The sequence below is a fragment of the Pinus tabuliformis genome, chromosome 5_2 (assembly GCF_031772625.1).
Source record: "Pinus tabuliformis cultivar Carrire ecotype Pingquan chromosome 5_2, CPIR1, whole genome shotgun sequence".
Lineage (NCBI taxonomy): Eukaryota > Viridiplantae > Streptophyta > Pinopsida > Pinales > Pinaceae > Pinus > Pinus tabuliformis.
The window spans coordinates 333,895,238-333,908,342 of NC_142306.1; positions in this window are offsets into that span (position 1 = coordinate 333,895,238).

Here is a 13,105-nt window from a genome sequence, read left to right on the forward strand (position 1 = left end):
ACTATTTGATGATCTACTTTAACTAATTTATGTGGATATCAACTTCATTTATATCTATACATATAGAAAAAGTGACAAAAATAAATTGAAAAAGTAAGTTTTTAGGGTTAAAGTAGGACTCTTACTATTTTTCATTTTGATGTTTTTTTGGGTATTTTTTTCGTCATTTTTCTAAAATTACAATATAAACAATGAAAAATTACACATTTCATATATATAGAGAGAGAACGAGTACACACTAGTACAAAATGGCTAATTAGTTAGTAAAAAAAGGACTAAAATTTGCATATAAATGACTATTTTTTAGTCGGTGACCAATAGTAGTTAATTTACAGTATCTTATAATGCAGCCAAATTTTGGTGTTTTTAACTTAGTCATTAATTGGTTGTCTCAATTTTATCATATAGTAGTATATTAGTTATAAATTTGGTCATTAATCTAGTCATTGATTTAGTCATCAATTGTCATAATTAATGACCAAATATACAACAAAATGTATTATTATATGATCACCGAAGAAAACCAATTAATAACTAAAGCAATATGACCAAAATGTTAGTCGTGTCATAAGACACTGTAAATTAGCTATTAATAGTCATATATATGCAAATTTTAGTCACCGTTTCAAACCAATTAATGACAAGAGAAATATGAATAAATTTTCATTGTGTTATAAGATATTGTAACTTAGCTACCAATAGCCGTATATATGCAAAATTTAGTTGTCATTTGTAATCAAAAATTTATATTTTTTTTTGATGTAGCAAGAGCCAATCCTTCTATTTCATTAATTCAAAATAAAGTTACATAATGTACAAATCCGTCCATTTACAAGAACTTCGGACAAAGAGTCCCTTACCAAAAGCAAAAACCCCACACCCATCCCCAGACAATACCCAACCCACGGGAAACCAAGATCATAAGTTTACAATGGTCATCCCCGGCCCTAATAACCATGCCAAAGGGTGATTAAACCCTCTTGGCCCCACAAAGCAACCCGCTCCATCCCAACCGTCGATCCAGGTGCCTGGATCCAACGGCCAGGAACCAAATCGCTCCTCCCAACATGACCATCGTTAGTAAGCGATGAAGGGTGGTAATCAAAACAACCCTCTGCCACGTGTTGAAGACTCAATGGAATCGCTGCCGAAAAAGTAAAACCGCTTACCATGCAAGCGACATGCGATCACCAGGAAACCAGCCGTGGCGAGGTTTTCCAACCCGAAAATGGCAAGGATATCAATTCCGGTAACTGGAAAATCAAACCTCCCGCCCATCCTGATCTTACTACGGACCCTAAATCCGAGACTGCCCTGATAAAGAAAATGACCCATCTTGAATCCTTCCGAAAACCAGGGGAATCCTGTTGATTTACTTCAGGGAAAAAGCAGCCTATCTAAGAGGCAGTGGAAGCTCTAGCTAGGAAAAATCAATTCATGCTCGACACCCTTCCTCGATATCGAACCACTTCTCTATCCTCTGCAGCTTGTTCATCGCAGAGAGCCTTTAAATGGTTCTGGGGCATTTCCTGCCACTTCTTCTCCATCCTGCAATCAGCATTGTTCACACCTTGGTTGGCCAGAATGTCTGCTAGCTTGTTGGCATTTCGATCACATGATTGAAACTAACAGTACGAAGTCCCTGAAGGTGTACTTGAATTCTTTGATAAACCTGAATTAGTCTCCAGTGATTTGAGACTTTCTCTGGTTTAGTACCACAACTAATTCTTTTTACAGAGTTGATGGTTATTTCTGAGTTCGCTTCTATAATGACATTTGAGCTATGGTTTTGAATCAGAATCTCCAGAAATTGCTCCAGAGCCATTAATTCCGCCATATTATTGGTGGCTCTACCTAAATGGCTGTGGAAGATTAAGATGATACTGCCCTCTTCATCTCTTAAAACTCCTCCAAAACCAGCTATTCCTGGATTTCCTTTTGAGGCACCATCAATATTGAATTTCAAATAGCTTTTCAGTGGAGGTTGCCAGAAATCCTTCTCTATATACATAGCTATGTCCTTTTTTCCTAGTCCTTGGGGAATAATCTCTTGCATTCCCAGAAGCCTGAGAGTTCTCAGCTCCATCTTTGAGGGAGGATTCTTTGGGATGTTGCGAACTGTGGTGCTGACTGTCTCCCTAATCTGATTCAAAATCAAATCATATAGCCGCTGAGGGTTGGACTTTTCATTCTTGAAAATTCTTTTATTCCTTTCTTTCCACACATTCCAGATAATGAATCCTGGCATGAAGGCCCAGGCCAAATTAAGTGATTCATTCTCCGAAAAGATCCTTCTCCACTTATTTAGGGTATTAGTGATACTTCCTCTGTCCCTATCTGTCTGTTGGAAAATGTTGGAAAAAGAATCCCATAGCTAGGTGGTGTAAGAGCAACTGTTGAGAATGTGCTCCATAGTCTCCTCCTGCTCTTCACAAAGCTGGCATCTGGAAGGACCCAAAACACCCCTTTTTCTAATATTTTCCCAAGTCAAGATTTTCTTATGATGAACCAACCACATGAAAAGCTTGATCTTCATCCACCCTTGGTATTTCTAGAGGTGCTGCCAGGTTTTTCCTGGAACACTGGAATCAAGCCCAAGGAGAATACCTTTTGCTTCCTTTAGATTAAAGGTACCTTTATTGTTGTTACCCCATCTCAATTGATCCTGCCCCTCTGTAACCAAGATCATCCTTTGTTTTAGTAAGCTTCTCAGTGCCTCTGCTTCTATTTTTATGGGGTTGTCATCTCTGCAGTCAATGCTTCTCCAGCTTCTCCACTTTCCCTGTATTTGAGAAATATCCCAGAAATCCTTTACTTTGTTTAACCCTTGGGAATTTGTTTCCTATTTGAGACTTAAAAAGTCCTCTTTTAACAGCACTGGTTCTTTTTTCCATTTGTCCTCCCAAAAGAGTGCTAGATCACCTGCTCTGATTTCCCAGAAACTGTTTTTTTGCACTATGCTTCTATTATCCCAGGCCTTGTTCCAGATGTAAGAGCCCTTTATGTTTCTTGACATTCTTATGAGATCATTAGTGTGCCAAGAGCTGGCATATTTTTCTTTCCAGATCCTTGCCCAATGGGCTTTTGGCTCTTGCACCCATCGCCACCAAAGCTTGGCTCCTAGCACTTTACTAAGAATCTCCTGATCATCTAAGCCTAGACCCCCATGGCTCTTGGGTTTGCAGATTTTGTCCCAGGAAACCAGGGCCCATTTCTTCCTTGTTTCCTCCTTACCCCACAGGAAATCTCTTTGAATATTCCTGAATTGCTCTAAGACACCTTTGGGAGCTGGGAGGGTTGATAACATGAAAACCGGGATGGATTGCAGAACAACCTTTGTCAAAACCAGCCTGCCAGCCAGGTTCAAGGCTCTGATGGTCCATTTTTTAACTTTATCCTGCAACTTATTTAGCACAGGTTCCTAGATACTTTTGAGCATTGGTCTGGCCATGAGAGGAACTCCAAAATACTTTGAGGGGAGGGAATCCCTTTGGAAGCCAAGGATTCTTCAGATATTTCTCTGAATATCAATGTTAGTGTTTAAGAAAAAAAAAATTGATTTAGAAAGATTGAATTCTATACCTGTTGCCATTGCAAAAACATTAAGGATTTGATGGTAGGCTGAAACTTCTTTGACTATGGGGATTCCATGCAACATGGTGTCATGTAAAAATTGTTGGTGCATCAGTGTCTGACCATTCTTATTTAATTGAAGACCCTTAATTTTGCACATGGCTTTGGCCTGCTTGATAGACCTACCAATTCCTTCCATCATGAGGATGAAAAGAAAGGGAGAGAGCGAGTCTCCCTTCCTAAGGCCTCTAGAAGGAATGAAGATCTCTAAGGGAGAGCCATTAACCAAAATTGAAAAGCTAGAAGTAGTCACCAGAGCCATTACCCATCTGACCCAATTGTGATCGAACCCAAAGGCCGTGAGCACCTTCTTGATGTAAACCCAATTGACCTTGTCATAAGATTTAGCAATATCCAATTGCATGATCATCCCCGCCTACTTTTTGCTAGTGAGAGAGTGAACCACCTCATGGGCTTGAATAATGTTGTTCAAAATTTGTCTACCCTCCACATAACCTGATTGTTCCTTCGACACTAATGAAGGAAGGAGAGGTTTGAGTCTGTTAACCACTACCTTGGATATTATCTTGTATACTACATTGCATAAAGCTATGGGTCTGTACTTATCTTTTGTTTGAGCTGAGTCCTGTTTGGGAATTAGGGAAATGAAGGAGGTGTTGAGGGATTTCAGGATAGTTTTACTACCCCTGGAATCCTCTACAACATTCAAAATATCCAGTTTGACTATGTCCCAACAAGCTTTGAAGAAATCCACATTAAAACCATCCGGGCCTGGTGCTTTGCCATTCTGCATTTCTTTGAGGACCTCGCTGACCTCCTCTTCAGTTACTGGTCTGTTTAGGTTAATATTGTCCTCTCTGGACACCAGCTTAGGGATATATCTTGTAATTTCCTTTATGGATTGCTCCCTGTCTGGATTGTTTTCCCAGGATATGTTTCAGAAATGCTGAACAAGCACCACTTCAATGTCCTTATGTGTGTTCTAAAACTCCCCATTCTTATCCTTTATTGCTGAGATTCTGTTGTATGCTCTATTGGCCATAGTGGATCTATGGAAAAATCTTGTATTGCGCTCTCCTTCTTTGAGCCATTGCACTCTGGACTTTTGCCTCCAAAATATTTCCTCTTGTTTGCATAGGTTCTCCCATTCATGATGAAGTTTATCAGCCTGCACATTTTTGTCTTTGTAAAAGCCATCTTTGATAAGTTCCTGGTTGAGTTCCTAAATTTTGGTTTCCACTGATTTTTTTTCCACAAAAATGTTCCTGAAATCCTTCTTATTCCATTCTTTGAGTCTAAACTTAATGTGCTTTAGTCTTTTATGAAGGAGAAACATTTTAGATCCTTGGAATTGCAAGTCCTCATTCCACCATTTTCTGATGTTACTCAAGAAATCCAGGTGGGAGAGCCAAATATTCTCGAATTTGAAGGGTCTATTCCTAGGAGAATCCAAACCCTTGATTTCCAATTGAATCGGCCAGTGATCTGAGCCTCCAAAGGGAAGAATTCTTGCTGTAATTTCATTATCTATAAGCATAAGCTCCTCTGATATCATGAACCTGTCTAACCTAGAGGCCACTTGTGCTTCCCCTCCTCTCTTGTTGTTCCAAGTAAAAAGGCCATTGCCCGAGTCTGAGTCAACCAATTTCATATTATCTGTGAATGATTGGAACGCTAATGAGTCTTTGTTTAGCGCTCTGGTTCCTCCTTTCTTTTTCGAAAGAGATTTGATCATATTAAAATCCCCTCCCATGATCCAAGGAATACTAGCCTGTCTGTTCCTGAGATCAATGAGGGATTCTAGCAATTTGAGTTTATCATCTATTCTTTGAGGACCGTAAACATTAGTGACTAGGAAGGTTTCAGAAACCCCCACTGGTTGAATGACTACTGATAAGTAATTTCTGGATGCCTCTGCATCTATTACACTGATTTTTTGGGGGTTCCAAAGAGTGAGAATGCCCCCAGCTGTGTTCTTTGCTTTAACTTCTAAAAACTCAAATCTATTGAGCCATTTGCTATGGATTAATTTTATTTTCTGGATGGAACACTTCGTTTCCTGGATGAAGGTCATCTCTGCCATATCTTGTTTCATTCTAAAACTGAGCATTCATTGCTTTCTTTTACTACCTAGACCTCTTATATTCCAAGATGTAAACTTCATAATTAAAGATTTGTAAAGGAGTAACTGGTCAGGTCTTTCATCTTACCTGAGTCTATCATCAGCTTTCCACACTCCATCAATAGCTCCTTCTGCTTTTTTCTGCCCCTCTTCTTTCTTGCATTTCTGGTAGCTAATCCTGGAGTTGATTTCATTGTTTTCACACCTCTGCACTCCTGCATGTCGATGATTTTTCCTTTATCTGACCCCCTTTCCTGAGTTTTCCACAAAAACAACTGCTGTATTCTATTGCATTCATCTTGAGGTAATGAATCTATCCCCACCATGGTTCCCTGCTTCAGGAACCCTTCCAGATCTAGGTGTTCTTTATCTAGAATTTCCTGAAGTTCATGATCCTCCAGATCTGTTTCACTCTAGGTCATTTCCTGGTCCATCTCTAGCTCTGTTTCATTCATCATGGTTTCTTCCTTATTATTAGTATTTTGTGTTGGATTGTAGTTTTCCTCCTTCTCCTTTTCGTTAGGGCCTTCCTCCATAGATTGGTCTTCATTTGGCATTTCTTCAATCTCTACCAGAGCTTGGAACTTATTCTGATTGGCCTTTTTCCCCTCATTATGTTGCTCCTTTGGTTCTTTTTTACCTCCTTTTCCTCTTCTTGCCACTTTCTGAAAGCTTTCAGTATCCTTCTTTGTATTTAGTTTTCTTTTGTCTTCTGCTTTACTGAGAGAGAAATCTCTGATCAAGTGTCCATGTTTGTGGCATTTATGGCATCTAAACGGAATATGCTCGTAGTCCACCGTTTGCACCCATTCCTCATCAAACACTTCCAAGATAACTTTGTCCAGAAGAGCTCCTGAAAGATCCATCTCCACAAAAATCCTTGCATAGGAAGTATATTTACGCCTTTTGGTGGCTTCCGAGGCTTTGACAAAACGACCTAGTTTTTTTCTTATGGCCGCAAGTGATTCATTTTGCCAGTAATCTAGAGGTAAAGAATAGAGCCTTACCCAGACAGGAAGTGAAGTGAAAGTCTCCCACTTTGGAACAAACTTCATCACCCAAGGCTGTATATAAAGGCCAACTACTGCAAAAAAGTAGGGTCCTCCTTTGAATATTCTATCTTTGTCTTTGATGTTTGTAGACACCATGGCGAAGAATCCCTTTGACCCAAGATGAAGATCGATGCTGCCTTTGGGTTTCCAGTGATACTTGATCCATGTCTGTAAAGCCTTTTCAGTGGGCCATAATCCCATGATTTTGCATATTATGGCATAAGTCTCCATATGTTCCTTGTGCTCTTGCAGTGCAGGATTATTTAATACTACTCTCAGAGTGATTTTCATTTTGGATCTGCAAGGTCCCTTTTGTTTTCTTTCCTTTGTTCCCTGGTTTTTGTCTTCTTCCTCCTTCTCCTTTGTGCTACTATTTTCCTTGGACTTTCCCCATCTATCTCCTTTTCCTTATTTCTGCTTTCTTCCTCCACTGAACCTCTAACATTACCTAGATGTGACTTGCCTCTGCTGGCCATTGCATCTTTATAGGAGGGAGTGGAGCTCCCTCCTCTACGGCCCTCCATTAGGGTCAGACTCTGAAACTCTCAGAAACCCTATGCGATTTCTATCCTCCCTCTCTTCCTTCTGTAATCACAAATTTATCATTTGCAGTAGTCATTTATATATTTTTTGGTAGTTTCATATTCATTATATAAACTATTAATTTAGTAGTTTATAATGATTTCATCTAATTTCGTTAATGATATTTATAAACGACTAATTTAGTAGTTTTATATTGATTTTATGTGTTAATTATTAATCTATATAAATTAATTAGTATGATTTTGTGACTAAATTAAAAAAATGTCATATAATGTGCATGTTCATCTAATATGAAAACAAAAAATTACATATGTTAATTACAATACTAAACAATATCAAGCGCAACTATAAATAATTTCAACCACATAAATTATATTATAATAAATGTCAAGTATTACAATATGAAGTTTCAACTGAATATTCTGTTGTAACGGCTGCAACACTGTCCAAAATTTTGGTCTACATCCAATTTCAGAGCCTTCCTTGGGTTTTTCCTTCATGTTTGCAAGCACTTGATCTCATCCCATGAGCTTGGGTCGAGTCTTTGCACAGTCCTCGCTTGACCATTCACCAGACATCTTTTAGTATGTTGGTCATAATGTCATCCTTACAATCATGTTCTGACTATGTTCACGGTTTGTCTTCTTGTGTACAAGTTCTATTCACTAAGTAAGTATATGTCACACTCACACATGAGGTTGTAAGCAAAGTTGTGCAACTGTCACCATGGCCATTCAATGATCTATCAAAAGTGTCACACTTGTTAGCCACACCCGTTGGTCAGTCACATTGAGCATATGTTGTCTTACTAGTTTGAGGAGCCTTGTCGTCGAGTCATGTTGAGTGTGTGTTCACAAGGTCACGAAAGCATGAGTTCACTCACTCGCACACTTAGTCATTTTTCTGAATATCTATTGACCAAACCACCATCCACCAGTCGGACCCCCACTGAGCTACATTGCATAGTCTCATCCCTCAGTGATCATGTAGTACTACCTAGAATTGCGTAGAGCTTAAGGCTTCTGTCTAGGCAATCTACAATGCATAATCCTGGAACCAACCCAACTAATCATCACCTAAAACAAAACAGAAGTTTCCCAAGAATCCATCTCAATCGTTTCTGCCTGCAAGGAAATCTATCAAGTTTCCCGCTCGTCAACTAGAGAGTGTGACTGGACGGTGAACTTGGGCTTCACTCCCACAAAAAATTATGTAGAAGCTATCAACATTCCCCCCTTCACTGATTGAGGAAATTACAAAGACATGAGAGATAGGCACAAGGTGACTACCACTACATTTTCCTCGAAATTTGTGCAGTTCTGTCAGTGAGTCCCTCTGTCATCCGACCTGTTGTTCCTCCTAAAAACTGCATTTTTTTCTTGGACTGTCCTCCAACTACTCGACACCCCACTCAGCCCAGAAACTGTGCAGGGATGTCTTCCAGGCTAGCCTCTCATTTCTACATAGTTCTGGCCAGCAAGCTCTCGTAATCTGCTGCCAGCCTCCTTGGAGAACCTGTGCAATTTCCACTGCTAGTATTGTCCTTGCTACTCACACTACCTCCCTCAAAAAATTGTGTACTTTTCCTTCCCAGCTGAGTAGATCTTGCGAAAGATCATTGTTGTTCTGGATTTCTCATACTAGCCTCCGAGTGACCTCTGCACAATTTTCCTTGATAATGCATCGGAGCCTGCATCCTAGCCTTAAATTTTCTCTGCACAGTTTCAAAGCCTTGTCCTCTCTCCTAGTCACCTGCACTCGAAAATGAAAGATGATGCATCATGGTAGACTAGGAGATTTATTGATTTGATGTCATCTCAACATGAGTGATTCTAGTTACAGGTACATGAATGAGACATGGCACAGTGATGAACGGGATGACCAAGGAGTGCATGCTAGGAGACTTGTTCACAAACGAATGAACACATGAAGCATTCCAAGTACCAGCGAAGGGGATACATGTACGTGAAAAATAAAGCGAGCACCAAGACCGTAAAAGAATTCACACACCCTGTCATGTGGAGGTTAAGCTATGATACACCAAGAGCACACTCATCACTCAACAACACTATAGCTCGACATGGACACAACCATCAACATGAACATACTAGCACTTTCGTGTTGATTCAAGTAATGAGTCATCTCGGCCACATCACTACGATGGGTCATACTATTGTAATCAATGTAATGTAACGTGGAAGTCCAAGAGACCCACATGTAAAGTCGAAGAGTTATGTAAGTGAATTAGTCATGAGGGAAGTCAAACTGTCACAGGGGTCAGTTTCACCCTTGGCTATATATACCCCTCATTTTTACATGTAAAGGAATTTTCCACCTTGGCTCCTCCTACATAGCCTTGAGATTCTGTAGTATTTTCTTCTAGGAGAAAGAAGTGGCTCCAAGGCCCTACTATCGGGGTTAGTGATGGATGGTGTATCGATGTGTCTTCGAACTTTCACTTAGCTCAAAAGCCTGATAACAAGCCATCATGTTTTCACACATGTATTGTATTCATTTGTAAGACTATTCTTTGGATTCTTGTAATACATGTTTCCTTAACCTATATTAACAAAATTTAACTATTTCAGTTGTTTTATTACATATGCTATTAGAAATGTGTCGTATCAATTGTTAACATTGTCTTGCCCATGTGGACTATTTTGTGGGACACTTGACAAATCCATTCTCATAAACTTGTTATAGCGATCGTCGCACTCGTGTGGACTATTCCGCTGGGTGTTGTATGTGCTATCTACTCACTAGGTGTTCATGACTACTGCATTTGTGTGGACTACTCCGCTGGAAGTTGCGCATGTTTTCTTGTGTTGTGTGTCTCTAACGGAGTTGGGACAATTCCATTTGGACTTGAGACTCACTCTCACCCTCTCCCTCTAGAGTGAAGGAACCTTGACACAAGTAACACTAAGCATTCCGCAAGCATGTGATCCTCATTGTTTGAATACAAATAAAACCACTCTCACTTGCTGACAAGCAAGAGCTAAGGAAAATATTTAAGATAGTGGAACCTGGGCCATCATACCAGATGGGACTCCTACATCAAACGGTGTGAGGTCTAGTTGGGACTTCATAACAGGGACATCCCCTTGATGTTGGCGGGTCTAGCACTGTCAAGATTTCTGGCGCTAGAAGGAGGGCCGCTAGTTGTTTATGGATGAATTCCATCTCAGCCCCACTCATCAATGATTTGGTTAAGGCAATAACACGCACTCCCTCTCATCTACGTGAAACTCTTAAATTGGTTACTCCTCACCTCCTAGACATGAACACTAAATTTTGTATCAGCACCTCCACTATGTCTGTCCCATCACTCGTCAGTTTTCCAAAGCATTTGGACTGATCCTAGGAATACGAGATATTCCATATGCATCAAGGAAGCCAAAGACAACTCCCATAGGAGTTTTTGTATGATTGGTGCAAGAAGAAGTTCTTGCCACACTCGAAGTTCTGGTAGAAGCTGTCGAGAATGGAGAGGAATGCCCAGTCTTCTAACAAGGAGAACAAGACACCCTCCTAATATTGGGCTTAGAATATGGTACAAGAGACGGATGGGAAGGTAGCGAAGGAGGTAGAGGTGAAGACGAACCAATAGACTCAGAGCTGGAACCATCATATTTTAAAGAAGAGGAGGATGATGAAGAAGAAGAATAAATGGTTGACCAAAACTTGGAATGGATGATAGATGAACCATTAGCTCTCCGGATTGCTTTGCACAGGATGCCAAAGCATTCAGATATGATGCTAAAAAATTATAACCCTGATAGCACAGTGAAGGAAGAAGACGACTTGGACAACTTCTAGCTATAGTTGTTGACACTAGAGGTATGGTATGACTACGTCGTTGATCCAAAATGGATCTTGAAACCTCTGAGTCTTCAAATATTAGAAATAGAGTATCGTAGAGAAACATTGAAGGAATGGCAAAAAATAGATTTAAACAAAGGATGAAGTCTCATTGTACTAGAGATGTTGGATTGGCCAGATCAATGGACAGGATTGAATCGGCGACATCGCATCGGAGTAGGCCAGTGGAGTGTATAGGAGGCAAACTTACGGAAATTGTGATCGCAATCCAGTGACTTAATGTGGGCCATTGATCGAGCGCGTAGATCAACGACGAAGATGACATTTATCGCATCACAGCTTCCAAAGGGGAGGACTTAACCCACAGGCCTGAAGACTACACGATATGCACAGACCCGAAAGGGTTTATAAATGCGGCCTTATGTTATTTGATTTCTGAGGTAAACGCTATTTTGGGCAGGCTTCAGGCGGTAAGTGGTATTGGAAAGGCTTCACCCGATTCCATACAGTAGTCGACACATAGCACACTGTAAGAGAGAGAAAACTGCTTTTTCGGGCCGGTAATCTCTGTGCAAGTGGGCCACCTGAAATGGCTGATAGCCATTGGATTGGAGATCGTGGATCAATAGTGTTGAATACAAAGGGATTATGACCCATAGCCAATAAGACTTGCGATAAAAGTGCGGACTCGAAAGGATTATAGAGCAGGCTTTATATCTTTTGAGTTTCGGCTTTGGCGCTTCATTCAGATTATTCATGGTTTTCAATGTATTTCCTTTATAAAATAAAAATACAAAGAAGTAGCACTATGCGACATGCGACATGCGATAAAGTGGACCTGAAAGGATTATATACATAGTTTCATAAATTTTGAGTTCCAATAATTAGTTTTGTTGTCGGGATTTTTATGTATTTCTTTGTATTCCGATAATATTGTATATATACCAAATATGCATTATATTGGGGATTTTTGTAGAGGAAGACCAAACGGTCAATTTCACTGCGCCCGCCGATCTTTTTGTTTCTAAAAGGAGTTCTTTGTGCCTTAAGCATTTTGTTTTAACATAACGTGTCCAACACCGAAAAGGGAGATGAAGTGACAAAGGCTGGGAGGCAGAAAGCCCAAAAGGGAAGGTGAACAAACAAGGTCGAGAGTCTTAAAAACCACTCAATGGCAGAACAAAGGGAACAAAGAGAGAAAGAAAGAGAAAGTAGAAGACATAGAGCAAGAGGAAGCAGTTGTGTACTCTTGTAGACTTGAGGATTTCGAGTAAATCCCTATTTTTTTGTCACTGTTGTGTTGAGACTCTGTTTGAGCTCACACTTGTGATATTATTCTCTTAAAGACATAATATAGAGGTCGACACTGAAATCTTGGACCAGGAGACGTAGCCAGGGGGTCTGGTGAACTCCTTCATTATTTTGACTGTGTTGAATTTTTATGTTTTTCAATTCTTAAATGTGTTGGGTCCCTATAATACTAGTGATTACCCCATTACTATTGTAGTTGTACCCCTTATTAATATTTTTGTGCCCCTATTATCCCCATATTTTTATTACTATGCCCCATAGAATCCCTCTATTGTTAATTTTGTGGGTTTATATTATTATTGTTAGGTCGGCTGGGTTATATTGTGACTCCTTACACTCCTATATATAGAAAGGAGGTTTTGACATTTGAATCATCCAAGAATTGTTCATTTATGTAATGTAAAGGAGGTTGCCCCCTCGAAGAGGCTGAATTCTAAGGCATTGATCTATCTTTTCTATCCTTTTCTTCAGCTGGTTTCATAACATTTGGTATCAGAGCTTTGGATTCTAGGGTTTCGCTGCTCCAAACAAGTCATCGTGGAATTTTCGCTATAACTTTTTTTCTGCGATGTTTCAGAAGTTTTAAAAAAACCCATCTGAGAGGAAATCATGCTGAACCTCGAGTCCGAATTTCAAAGCCATTCGCACTAAATTTGCGGAG